Genomic DNA, 14,761 nt, shown 5'->3' with positions numbered 1-14,761 from the left:
TTGGCTATGCTCAAGTATGTAGACAAGCTAACGTTGAAGTAGTGTATGTGAAATCAACCTCACAATAAGATGTGTGTATATTACAATTATTAATGTCATATTTCAAGATGATTACTTCGATATTACAATATGGTTGGTTGAGCTGGAGTTCATTATTGAGCTTACACGTTAACATCACAGTCATCTGAAGAACGAACCCAAACCTTGTTGTTTTTATTAATTGCATTACCAAATTGGTATCAAATAAATAGTAAGCATTGGTAACACAACTTCCAAAGTTACAGTAAAATAAAAAAGACCCTGACTCGGACAATACACAATCCAACATGTTCAACAGAAGAGAATAAGTTATATTGTTTGTACACATGGTTCTTTACATATATATCTGTTTGTTTAAAGTGTCCAGGTGATGCAGACAGGCTGGACCAGAGAGTGAGAGACAGAACTGGACTCCTCACAGCAGTGAACTTCAGCACAGGTACAAATACTCTTTTTTCATACTGTACAAAGAATCAAGAAACATATTGGTTTAAATAAATGAAGTATTGACTTTAATACACTGCTATACATTCCATTAAACAATACTAAATACTAGATCACCTACACATCAGTGAAGTTGAGGGTTTTTTCCATGCAAAAGGTTACATTTAGATGTTAACAAGCAATATGACTTGTCAGCTTTCTAATTTAATGTATTGAAGGCAAAGATATTTAACACATAGTGAGAACTGCTATTTATCTCTCAATATTGTCTGTAAAAACGTGGTAAAAGTTATTCTTTCAGTGAGACAACAGAGCAAGCTTCTACAGTTGCACTACGTTTTGATAACAGTTCAATATTATTTTGATAATAAAATATATTTCAATGTTGATGAATTTAATACTGTTCATTCATAATCTGATTGTCTTTGTAGCTCAACATATAAAATAATTATATCTACAGCCCCTAAACACACAAACACACCGCTTTCATAAATAACACAATAATAATATGTTTTATGTTTCCTGTAATTTTTGTTAGGAAAGGACATGCCTGAAAGACACGACTCAGAATCTCCTCTTTCTCTGAGGGTCAAGAAGAACATCCAAGAGGAAAATTAAAAGCTGATGTTATGAGATGTTAAGACCAGTACAGGACATTCACTAAGAAACTACTTTTATTGTGAAAACACAGTCAGCTGATCGAATGCACCTATTTCCACATCTACACTCCATCAGCTGATTAATTCTATTTGCCTCACTTTATGAGCTTCACATCACTTGTGCCTTGTACCGCAGAGTTTGCAACGTCACAAATAAATGGGGCCAATCTTCAGTCGGATGTGAATGTGTAATCTAACATTTTCAGTAAGAATAATGGACAAAAGGAGTGCAAATACAAATTCAATTTATTGAAATGTGAACCAAAAGTTAATCAAACATGTTTTAACCTGTTAAGCCCTGAGCCTGTTTTTCAGCTTTCAGGCTCGAAAATGCCACTTACACAACAAAGACTATATCTTCACTTCTAAAAGGGGGAAATTAATAATCTTTTTTCTCAAAGCAAGGTTACATCTGTGAGTTGGATGAAGAAGTGTCAGAAATCAATATAGATGTTTTTATTTTAAAATAAATTCATATGGAACATAGTAAAAACATGTAAATTCTATCTCCGCCTAAAAAAAACCCATTACAGATAGTGAAAACCACCCTTGGATGATGGGTTAGTAGACTAAAAGCTTTAGGAATCCAAAGTACAAAATATAATAAGTACCCTGTATCAAGATTGATGCAAAACAAGATAAATTTGACCTTTTTAGAGAGATTTAGAAAAATAAAGTCCAGGCGGACTCACCTCTGGGTAATTTGGGAACCATCAGTTCCATTTGACCTTTTTCACTGTAAAAATCATTTTATTACTTTGAATTATCACTATAGGTATTCATTCCATCCAAATACAACTGTTGTAAAAAAAAATAAAAAAATAAAAAAAATATACAAAATGAAGTTTGACTCCAACTGGAGCAGATTTATTTAAAACTTTACAATTTAGCATGCCATTCCTCGTAAAAATTTTTTTTGGAAGTGAAGCACAGAGGGACCTCACACTTTCTGCAGTACACAGCTGTCTTCACCTTCTTTTTGCCAGCATCATGGCAGTTCCTGCAGTTCTTCCTGATCCGGACATCTTTCCCATAAAACTTGGGCCCGCATGTGAGTGGTGGTGGGGGTGGTGGGGTTCCAAATTCCAACATTTCTGCAGCAAGCTGCTCCCTGAAAGTCTACTGTGTGTGTGGCTTTGTCCTGCTGGGGTCACTCGTCATCTTGTGCAGCTCCTTGTGGAATCACCTGGGAAATTGAAGTTATATGCCATTTCTTCCTCCAGTAGTCCGATCGGTTGGGAACGGTGACGAGGCCGGAGAAAATTATAATGGACAGGAAAACATAGAAATCCCTCACAGTCAGCATTTTCCAAACATGCTTCTTTCCAGCCTGCAGTCTTTTCAGGGCGTTGGCGTTCGTGTTGGAAATGATTGTATGAACCACTGAAGCGCTAAAAAAAAGTCTGAAAATGGAGAGGGGAGACCATGCTACAGTGGGGTCGAGCGCTGGGCCTGGGACCCTGGCTGGTATGAAATTCAGTGGCTCTGGTGTTTGGTCATTCTCCTCTCTGTTGTGCCACCCGAGTTCTTCTTCTGTCATTCTGGAAGAGGAAGAACCTTGGCCACGCTTCCTGCGTTTTACACATTTATCTGATGCTTTTCCTTTTCCTGGCTGAGGAGCGGGAGCCCCACCTCGGCCACGCTTCCTTTGGTTTACAGATGCATCTGATGCTGCAGAAAGCTGGTAGAAACCAGACGATGGTAAGTGAGTGCTTTTTGGATGCAGGCTGAGTGGCCAATACTGGTGCAGATCTCTTTCTGGAGGAATGTGATGGTGATGCAGGTGTGGCAGGTGTGGTCTGGGTGAAAGTAGGCAGTGGTGAAGCCATTGCATCCTCATCTCCATCACTATGAAAAGAAATGTGGAAAAACAAAGAGATTAGATTAATTCCTGTAATTCCTGTTTCCTTGGCAGTAAACATGCCATTTTGAGTGTGTGAATGAAACACATTTAGTGACTATAGAGCCATTTCATCCCCATCACTTTGAAAAGAAACACTTTTTTTTTTTTAGATAATGTCTCAGGGCTTCTTAAATTTATGAAACTATTAATGTGTAGCACCAGATTAACGGTAATAATCTCAGCTAACTGAAGATGTGAACCATTTTTAGCTAAAAGAAACACAAGAGTAATACCAAGCCTTAGAATTAGCATTTTGCGAAAAAATGCTAACTAATGCTAACGGAGTTTTGCACAGCACTCACTCTCAAAATGCCCTTATTACTTATCGTAACTGCACAAACAAGATATCCGATTAAAGCTGAGACTCCACATATTCCATACATGTAGTGTCATCACTGTACAACCCCGAATTTGCGGAGCTTTCAGCCAGAAAAGAGAAAGTAAACAACATCCGGTTTCAAAAATATTACAATAATTACATCTTACCTTTTTTGATTTGTGATCAAAAGTTGTGTTCAACGGAATAAAAACGCTGCTCAAGGTTAATCCAATGTGTCTGTGTCACGTAGAATTTTTTACTGATAATACATCATCATATTTATGGCAATAAACTGGGTATAAAGTTTTGCAGTCAAGGCTTGTACTTTCAGATGTGCTTCGTTTGTTTCTCTATTACCTCTTAATTATTTATTAACTATATGAATAATCGTACACCAAATAACTAAGTAATAGATAAAAACAGAGAGATTACATACCTTTCCCGTGGTGGAATTTCATCATCAGAGTCACAACGCTCCGGGTTCCGTTCTGGCTGCAAGAGGTCCTCGTCGTCTGACTCAGAATCAACAGGTAACATGTCTGCATCGCTGTCAGCATTAGTCACCATTTCCATTGCCTGTAAAGTCGTAAGCATCTCTTTCCTGCAAGCCATTATTACAAGTATAGAGCAAGTATAGCAAAAGTCCTAAACGCCAATCTTGTAGTCTGCTCCGTTATCTGCTGTCCGCTCTGCGCTCTGGGTGCTGCTGCAATTCCTCTTCTTTACGTAGTAAACACTGCGTAGAGTCTGCTGCGTAATGTGTGTGCCGCTGGGATTCACAATTTATACTTTACGCAGGACCATATCTATGGAACCCATTGGTCGATTTGAGTGATTTACACCTTTTTCTTAACCATTAGATCCAATAGAATCCGATGGGCAGTTCCAAAATCTACGTAAACATTACCATTGCGGAGGTAATAGAGAAACAAAGGAAGCACATCTGAAAGTACAAGCCTTGACTGCAAAACTTTATACCCAGTTTATTGCCATAAATATGATGATGTATTATCAGTAAAAAATTCTACGTGACACAGACACATTGGATTAACCTTGAGCGGCGTTTTTATTCCGTTGAACACAACTTTTGATCACAAATCAAAAAAGGTAAGATGTAATTATTGTAATATCTTTGAAACCGGATGTTGTTTACTTTCTCTTTTCTGGCTGAAAGCTCCGCAAATTCGGGGTCGTACAGTGATGACACTACATGTATGGAATATGTGGAGTCTCAGCTTTAATCGGATATCTTGTTTGTGCAGTTACGATAAGTAATAAGGGCATTTTGAGAGTGAGTGCTGTGCAAAACTCCGTTAGCATTAGTTAGCATTTTTTCGCAAAATGCTAATTCTAAGGCTTGGTATTACTGTTGTGTTTCTTTTAGCTAAAAATGGTTCATATCTTCAGTTAGCTGAGATTATTATTATTATGAGAGTGCTACACATTAATAGTTTCATAAATTTAAGAAGCCCTGAAACATTATCTAAAAAAAAAAAAGTGGGAGGGGTCCAATGGGGGGATCGCCGGGCTTAAGAGGTTAAATAAAAAAGCACATATGGACAGAAGGTGTAAACCTATTAAATGTATAAGTAAACACATTTAGTCAAATAAAGTGACAGACTAGGCCTGATCAGGTGGTATCAGCTATGCATGGGCTCCTCCATCAGGCCTGGTCCTCCTCGCTGAGGAAAGACCCTCAGTCCTCTCCGGCCAAACCAACAGACAGGACGTCCATCACACGGAGGTTTCTCCCTGAAGTCTCTGCAGCTCTCTGGACACCACGCTGTCTCAATCCGTCCACACTGAATATGAGAGGGGAAAAATGAAAATAATAAATGCTTTAGACAATAAGAAATATAAAGTTGACTGTTGAGTTGCTCAGCTTTTTTAGATTGTCAATACTATTACTGTATAACTAATATCTCAGGTTAAGAGGCACCTTCAAATAAAGATTGGTCTTTAAATACATTTTGTCTTTTGAATTGTTTGTCTAAAGTCAAGGATCTAGAACTGGTACTTATAGTTTTAATGATACAGTCTGGTTATAATGCTGTTTGGAGGAGGCCTCACAGGTAAGAGCACTTACTAGCTACCATCACATGTACCTTAGCTTGACTTAAATGTATTAAACGTATAATTAAGTGAGGGCAAAATATAAATAACTAATGTCATGCAAACATATTAATATTTGCTTGATTCCAGTGTTGCATTTAGCACATTGCATACAAACGTTAAGGGATTTTAAGATTCTGAAGTATTATGCTAAAAACTCAATAACTTAGATTATTATTTATAGTTTTGCTGAATAGTTTCATGTCCGCTTACCTTAGAAACGTAAAATGTGACGGCAGTGTGCAGATGGGGAGCATGTTAGCTTAGCTTCTTAGCTTGAGCTAGCTGTGTTACTTCTAGCTTGGAGGCAGCAGGTCCCGCCTCGGCTCCGCCTCTTTGCCCTTATTTGGAGCAGGCGGGAGTTAGACTCTGACGTCACTGTCGAGCCGTTAGTGGCCGACTCCGCCTACTAAGGGCTTCTCGGCAACTCTGCAGAATCCTATGGGTGACGTCACGGACCCTACGTCCATTTATATATACAGTCTATGCATTGAACACAACTTTTGATCAGAACAGCATAGGTAAGAATTTCTCCCGTGTTTGCTCCGTAATGCTACGTTGTGTAATGTCTGTGTTTGCTTCCCATGCCGCGAGTTCTGATCGCTCAGTGATGATACTTATATGTCTGGAATCTGTGGAATCTCAGCTTGCTAATCAATATCTTTGTTTGTGCAGATTTGATAAGTAATAAGGGTATTTTGGCTTGAGTTCTGTGCTAATTGCGTTAGCATTTTTTCGCTCAGGGCTAATTCAGAGCCTTTATTATTACCCCTTTGTTTCGTTTAGCTAAACATGGTCAATATTGCCTGAAAGCTGAGTTTCTTCCCGTTAAGTGAGTATGACCCATTCATCGTTTATTAAATGTTAGGAAGCCCTCAGACGCTGTTTCTTGCAAGATGTTGCGTTTTGCCCCCGCCCACGGCCACACAAGTTTGTGTTGCACTCATTTTTTCCAGCTTGTTTTTAGCGGGGCTTTTTGTGGGTTTAATATTAACCGCTCTATCGAAATCAGTCGGAAGTTGCAACAGCTCATTTCAAAATAAACTTGGATTTGCGTAAAAAAATTGTTTCTCAGGGTTCGGGTGTTTTGTTTGATTTTAAATAAACAAAGTATTGGCTTTCAAAATATGAAACTTTTATTTCCAAAATCACACGATAAATACATGTTTGAAGCTTGTAGGGAAGATGACAGGCACCTCTCACTCGCACTGGGCTCTTCCGCAGCGCCGCTTCCCCTCTCTCCCGCTGACATTATGAATGCAAGGCGTATAGTAATCATACTAACACGGCAGGTTCCGTGACAGTTTGTTTTAATCTGATTTCAAATAAACAAAGTCTTGGCTTTCAGAATATTAAACTTGTTTCGGCAAATTCAGATGATAAATACAACTTTGAAGCTTGTAACGGCACAATTACAAGCGGAGAACTGAGTAACTTAACGTCACAGCAGGCAGCCAACGCAAAAATACACAAACACACAGACACACACACACACACACACACAAACACACACACACAAACACAAAAAAAAAATTGTATTCAATCTTTCTCTGCGGCCCGGTACCAAATGACCGGTGGTTGGGGACCACTGCACCAAGGCATGGGGCCGCTCTTTCCGTAAATCCAACTTAATGAGGAGGACTGGATCAAGAATTGGACAATAGATCTGCACACTGTATTAAAGGTTCCCAGATATTTTAACTGTGCAATGGCTCAATCTTACAGAGATCTTTGTCACATTTGAAATATTTTAATACAGTGTGCAGATACTTTGTCAAATTTTTGCGAGAGTTAGATTTTTGATCAAGCATCTGTGAGATGTTTGGGATGTGTGAGAGAGAGGATATATGGCATCTGGGGGTTCAGCCTTGTACATACAGTACAGTATATTGGGTGTGCAAGGAATTCTTAATTTTACAATGAGACACTGTACAGTTTAAAGGATTTAAGATGGTACATCAAGAAATAAGTGAAATTCGTGCTTAACATTAGCATGTTTGCGTTGTAAGTAAGAGCCTGTTAGCATGCTGACGTTAGCATTTAGCTCAAAGCCGTGCCTACAGACATAAAGAACCACATGGTTGCCAACTCTTGTTTAGGGTTTTATTGATTCCTGTCTGACTGATTGGAAATGTCCAGAGGTGGGAGTAAGTCCTACATGTGCAAGTCATGAGCAAGTCTCAAGTCTTGACCTACAAGTATCAAGCAAGTCCCAAGTCACTGTGGTGAGAGTCAAGCAAGTCAAGTCAAGTCATTGCTCAGGTCAAGCAAGTAAAGTCAAGTCATACGAAATTCTGATGAATAAGCCCAGTTTCCGCATTTAAATCAGTTAAAAGACAGTGGTTATGAAAATGGATTTAACCCACACTATGATCTTCATTACATACACAGTTAATCATTTGAAATCTAATTTAGACCGATGACAATCATATTAGATTCATATTAACCCCAGAACTGCAGACAATATAGCTAGGACTCAGTCAAAAAGTCTGTTCAAAAAGGCAGAATTCCAGGTAAGAAAATCATATATGGCATTTGCCATTACACATATTTAATTTACATCTCTGTTAACACTAGAACCGCCAACAGCGTCAGCACCTACATAGATATCATTTTCAAATCATTTAATTTGTTCCTCTTCATAATTTCCTTATAAACTAAGTAGGACGATTTAAAACTCAGTTAATTGGGTTAATTTAGAAATTGCTTTAGTTTATCATCATAACAGATCAAAAAGTTCAGATTCATTTTTACAATAAATCAAGGAATGATGCACTTCTACAAACAAAAACAACATAATTAAAACATTTAAACAAACTACTAAAAGTAGATGAACTACATTATTCAAAAGTTTACAGTAACTTCTGAGAATAACACAGGGGAAATAAACGAGGCATCTCTTTTCCTCTCTCTCTCCCTCTCCTGACAGCCCGTCAGTATCGGGGTTAGTCCAAATGAATCCCTTGGTGGTTCTAGTGTTCATTTACCGTTTTGTCTTCTCTTTGCAATGCTTAATCGATTTGAAACCAAGTCTAACGTAGCTTAAACTTAACGTTAGCTTTCTAGCTAACACAACACATTCACGCACCTTTCTCTGTGGGTTTTTTTGTAGTGACGAATGAAGTTGGATGTGGTCGTGTCACTGATCTTTATGCTGCAGACCCTGCATACCGCTGTTCTCTTCTTATTAGCGTCATCGACAACATAATCCTTGAATCCAAACTTCACTATTTTTGGAGTAACGCTAGCCGCTGCCATGTTAACTGACGCTCCTGCGGTCTAGTGGGTTGCCAGGTTTGCGCGCATGGTGCTATAATCACCCAATCACGTTTTTCGAAAAAACTAAACGTAATATCTCACTACAAAAACAAACGCAAATATTTCATTTTAAACAGACAAGTCCTTTCAAGTCATCTGTCTCAAGCTTAAGTCAAGTCTCAAGTCATGAATACCAAGTCAAAGTCAAGTCAAGTCTTTTATCAATGTTAGTCAAGCAAGTCTCAAGTCAAAAAATATGCGACTCGAGTCTGACTCGAGTCAAGTCATGTGACTCGAGTCCCCACCTCTGGAAATGTCACATTGTATATTGTATGCTTTTCCGGTTATTACCCGTCCCCTTGTGTGTTATGAAGGTTTTTATGCATGTAAACAGTGAGCAGAGTCAAAACCCTCAAAGTACACCCTGTAGCGAGTAAAACTCTAACACAGAAAATACCTCCCCAAAACGCCTCGTTGGAGATACGTCACTGTCCATTTGATTCTTCCATTTCGTTCCAGGTACGGCATGACATCATGCTCCACGGACCAATCCGTGGAGCCGTTACGTTACGTCCGCGGAGCCGTTACGTTAAGCCCCCGCTGATTAATCCAAATTGACCAATCCACGGACTTCCTCACACACACACACTCTATGTGCAGGCAGCTCTGATGTGCTGATTTCTCCTCCCTGGCTGCAGGCTGATAACAGACAGTTGGGATCGCGGCAAAATTCTCTCTGCAGACCCATTCTCACAGCGTTTATCAACCCTTTTCTTACTCAATATCAAGCCACACTTATTGTTTTTACTTCGGCTGTGACTTTGTGTGTGCTCAGGATGAGTTTGGCTGTGTTTCGCTGTGTAACCTAAACAAGGAAACAACACCTCCACGGAGCTCAGCGCGATTCACAACGTCCCGACCAATCAGAGCACACTGTGCTCACAGGGAGGGTGGGGGCTGGAGCTATTGGAGCTCCAACGAGCCGTTAAAGGCAGAGAGTGAAATTCAGTGAATACAAGTAGTTTACAGAGATGCTGTATGAGAAACCAATGTGAGTTTGGAAAATTGCACAATATAAATCTATTCTAGTAGACCTCAACAATGGAATTATGATCAGTGGAAATGGCCATGACATGGGCCCTTTAACAATAATGTCTCCAATCGGGAAGAGCAAAACCAATTTTGATTCTCCTTTGAGTCATTCTGAAAGAAAAGCGTACTCATTGTATTTCTAAAATAAAAATAATTCTCCAACAATTAATCAAAGTCAGTTATGGAAACTTATAAAAAAAAACAGATTTTAGGCAAACAAGGAATGACAACAATGGGATGCCTTTGTAGTTTTGGCAATGTTCTATTATAACCTTGTCAATCACAGCCTGACATAAAACATCTGAGAGTGCAAGGAGACTGAACAAAAAGTAAATAAAAATACAATAAAATATAGATCAAAATGGAGTTTCAACTTTGACATCTGCTCAGAGTTGGACTTTCAAAGTCATGGAAGTTTTAGCATTTTTGCTTTGGTGCTCTGAGAAGATAAAAGTCTGTACCTTCGGGCCTTTACGTGGTGAAGTACAACTAAGGATTCTTTGATCATTAAACAGCACCATAAAATGCAATTTTCACATCACAAAAAGACACTTTCATGGTGTGGAAATGATTTATGTTAATATTACTTGGGAACATGTTTCTCAAGGACGACAAAGAAAATAACAATAAGCAAATCAATACAAGGCCCATGGGATATTTACATGAGTACACACAATACAAATACCACTCGTTTTAAATTGCATTCCTACTAGGAGCACTTTGGTGCAATGTTTGCTGACATTATCAGTATATATATATTAATTGCATTCCACTCAAATACAAAAATGAAGTCTTGCCTCAAGGGGTATTTTAGGGGCCCCTGCTGCCTTGTTCCCTTGGCATGTGTCTTGTTGGCCCGTCCAGTAGATTTTCCAAAAATGCATTAACAAAGGCATTGTTTTAATTTTTTTTGCTGGTTTTGAAAAATGAATCCAATTACTTTTTTTTTTTATCTTGCTAGGAAGTTGAACCTATGCTTTGTCTTCTTAAAATAATTTCCTGTTGAAAGTATTTTAATAACGAAAGGTGCAGATTCAAATTATTCCAAGACTCTGATTGGGATCAGGAAGCAATATTGAATAATTGGGACACTCCTACTTTTAATAAGCTCTGTTACTATAACTCAATAAATATGACTAACCACTTTTCACTGCTGCCTTGGCACCTGGGCATGTGCGTAGAAGGCCTGATTATCCAACGATGCATCATCATAAACAGTGATTAACAGTGTTTGCATCATATTTTGAAATATAATATCAAAGTTGAGGAAATGTACCTAACTACATCAGCCATAGAGCAGGTCAAGCCAAATACAAATATAGCCTAGCCTCCATTGTGTAGGTGTACCAATAAGGGAGGAGGAGCAGTACACTCTAAAAAACTATTCATGGGGTTAGTAGATTCCACTTAAAATGAAATACTTTTTCAACATAATTTTTTTTTGTTTTTTACCTCAACTTATTTGAGTTAGTTTACAACTCATTTTAATAAGTTGGTCAAACTGAAAAAGAACAAAAAAAATGTAACTTACAAATGTAATGATTTGGAAAAAAATATGTCTGCGTTCACTGAACTATAGGGATATACTAAGTTAGAGTAACTCATATCTATTGAGTTTCAATGGTTTAGTTTCAAAACTGAACACACGCCTGGACTTGCCCGGACTTTGTGACCGCATGTTGAGTTGGAGCAATCTGCATTCATCCTGTAAGCAGAACTCTATATATCAGTGCAACAACAGGATTTTAACCTAATAATCTATCAAGTTACCTGGTAAGTAGCCATTTTTGTTCAGCTTCATTTACAACAGCTGCTTACTGCATATACAGTGTAACACAAGCTGTAAGGTAGTCATCAGCTACTTGTTTTAAGCTACTGTAGCATGCATAGCATACTGATTATATAACATTTGTTATAAAAAGTTCATTGTGTAAAGAACATTTTAAAATAAACTGTTAAAAAGTAGAACTTAAATGCGTATATTCTTTTTGACTGAAATAAATTTGTTTCTAATACTCAAACAAATGAAGGTAACAATTTGCATGGACATTTTTGAGTAGTGTGGACTTAAATAAATAAATTACAATAGCTTACATTAAACAAAATGCAACTTAATATCACTCCATCTTTACGATTAAAATTAAGTTGGTTCAACTTAATTTAGATTTTAAAGGTGAAAGCAATTATGTTTGTAGTACTGAACTATTTGAGTTAATCAGATTATAAATGGGTACTCGGATTCACTTAAAGTGGACCTATCATGCTATATTTGAATAATATATTGTAGGGCCATACCTATATAAAACATGTCTGCGAAGTTTTTTTTTCAAAATACCAAACAGATCATGCATTTTAGCCATGCCTCATTTCGCTCTATTTGCTCTTTTTTAGCCCTGTTTTTGCAAGGGCTGATTCTGTGAGAAGTGTTCTTCGCTGCTTTTGTGGCAGACTACAGCGCCACCTACAGGCCTGGCATATGTACTACAGCGTCTCCAGCGCTTTCGAACGGCAATGGCCGTGGCTGTCTCCTCCTGATAGGTGGAGAGTTGCCCATATAGGCGGAGCTCCTCGTTTCTGACGTCAGAGATATTTCAAATCTGGATCAGTTTTTATCAGATCCGTTGCAGCCCCGTTTTTAGATATTTGGGTATGGAGGAAAAGAGAGAGGGTTGTGTTGTCTGACACTTGGTGAGTTCCCTGACACACCGGGGAAACATATTCATGTATAAAAGACGTACAAAAGTGCATTTTGCATGATAGGTCCCCTTTAATAATCGATCAAATTGGAAATACTTAAAAAGATCAACGCAAATTGTTACCTCAATTTATTTAAGTAGAGCCGGTGTATTTTTTTTAGAGTGTACATTTACAAAAAAGGAAATCACAACATTGCCTTTTGTTATAAAAAAAAAGATACCTCTTATATGCACAGCAATTGCAGAGAAGCGGACGTAGGCTATGCAAATTGTGTTGAAGATATCAGGCTCGCCTTCAACAATGCTCAATATGGGCTATATAAAAAAGAAAACCAAACAAGTAAGAATCTATGACATAAATAGGTGCAAATTAATAGGTATACATACAATAAAATAGTAAACATTTTGGGTAAATATTTTGGGTATACATACAGCCCCAATGTAACCTAACAAATGGCATTTAGAAAGGGGACCTCTGAACAGTTTGATGCCTCTAAATCTATTCCTATAGTGGAAGTAGTGAAAGGATGCTGTAGTAGTATTAAATCCCTGCACTGGGTGAAATATGACTGCAGCGATTGCCACACCTCTTCCTCAACAGCGGTACCCTTGAGCAATGCACTGCCCCCAGTGAACATGGAGACAAATGGTGCAGGAAATAACAAGACGTCTTTAGCTCACTGTCTCTGCTATCCTGCAGCTGTTTGAGTCACGTTCTGTATTTCAAAATCACGTCTCTGTTTCGCGCGTTAATTGAACCCTCCCCAGTCCCTACCATGAAGCACGAGCTACTAATCATGCACAGACGTGCACCAACGTGCTTTTTAGCCCGACATTTCTTGGCGGACTCGAGCTGCATACCGCCCCACCCCTTACAAACAACATCATCCCCACTGTACCTAAATCAGGAAGCACCACCGAGACACGTTTTTTTTCTCGTTTTTGTGTTACGGAGGCACTTTGGTGAACAAGGCAACGGCGAACCATAAAGGGTGAAAAGGCGTTATTGTTGATGCTGTTGACGACCACCGTCGAAAGAAGACTGACAGTTGGTTACATCCAGTACAAGGCTCAGCTGTGGATGCATTTGACACAGACTAACCGGAGAAGGGTATGTGCACTGTAACATTAACCAAAAAGCAAATGAAAGTCTATAAAGCCCGTGTAAAGACAGTTTCCCACATGTAGTGGACACATTACTATCGCATTAGTGGGGTTTTTTCTGCCGCAGGATACGCGGTGTAGCGATAGTAAACATGTTATCCACGTCGACTTGTTTACAACCGCTCGTTTCGAAACCTGCAAGGAAAATATGCACGGCATGTCATATTGTTTTGCCCGTCCAAGTCTACCTAAACCCTGTGTGACTAACACGCTTAACACGCCGTTCTAAAAACGACTTAAGGCATTATGTCAATATCTAGAGTGTTCTCTTCAATTCGGCATGTAAACCTAAGGCCAACCTGGACTTTAACCCAATACAATTTAGAGTTTTTGTAATTGCCCCTTACTATTTACCACCGGAAAACCCGGTTTGTTTTCGTAGCATTCTACCGTCGGTGCAAGAGTGAAACCCATTGTTTAGTTTAAACTGGATTAAATGCAGATGTCATATATATGCCGAATTGACCACACGATCACACGTATTTCTGTTAAGTGTTTTTTATTTTTCACGAGTCATGGAAAATATGCACCAAACCATTTCTTCTTAAAAGTGTACGTTTTTTTTAACGGAGTTTTGCGCGTTTATGAGATTACCTGACAGTACAGTAATTGCTGTATCACAAGGGAATATGTCAGAGACTATGGTTTCAATATATTGTAGGTTTTCCTTTGCTTGTAGAAATATTAGTAGCCAGCCTTGAGGAGCTGAAAACATGCACTGGAAAGCCTTGAGGACACTAGTATTACATAATTCTTCATCCTAAGCAGGGCCTGGTAAGCAGCAAGCTCCACTTGTTACTCTACTTTACATCAAAACACTAAAGTCCCTAACAGAAACCCTTCAGGCTCTATTGGTCTTACTGAAGAGAACTGACCTATGCACTGAGAAATTCCAGGATGTAACAGCAGCATAGGACCCAATATGACATGATGCAGAGTGTCATTTTTACACATAGTAAGTTTCATGAAAAAAAAAAGAAAGAGAGTGAGTCCAAGCGTTTATATGCTTATTTAATGCTGCTGCTATGCACGGTCTATAAATAAATAACTCACACACATGAGTGGCTGCTTACGT

General features: G+C 38.6%; 1 protein-coding gene across 1 annotated transcript in view; it reads left to right on the top strand.

Annotated features, from left to right (window-relative positions):
• Positions 1 to 13,371: 13,371 nt before the first annotated feature.
• LOC117480175 (myelin basic protein-like) overlaps positions 13,372 to 14,761 on the top strand; it is a 72,109-nt gene continuing 70,719 nt past the window's right edge. Inside the window, exon 1 of the mRNA XM_034127378.1 lies at positions 13,372 to 13,633. The gene's annotated coding sequence lies outside the window, so the exon portion shown is untranslated. The remainder of the gene's footprint in view (positions 13,634 to 14,761) is intronic.

Source organism: Trematomus bernacchii, unplaced genomic scaffold (genome assembly GCF_902827165.1).
Source record: "Trematomus bernacchii unplaced genomic scaffold, fTreBer1.1, whole genome shotgun sequence".
Classification (NCBI taxonomy): Eukaryota; Metazoa; Chordata; class Actinopteri; order Perciformes; family Nototheniidae; genus Trematomus; species Trematomus bernacchii.
This window is presented reverse-complemented; position numbering and strand designations above follow the sequence as displayed.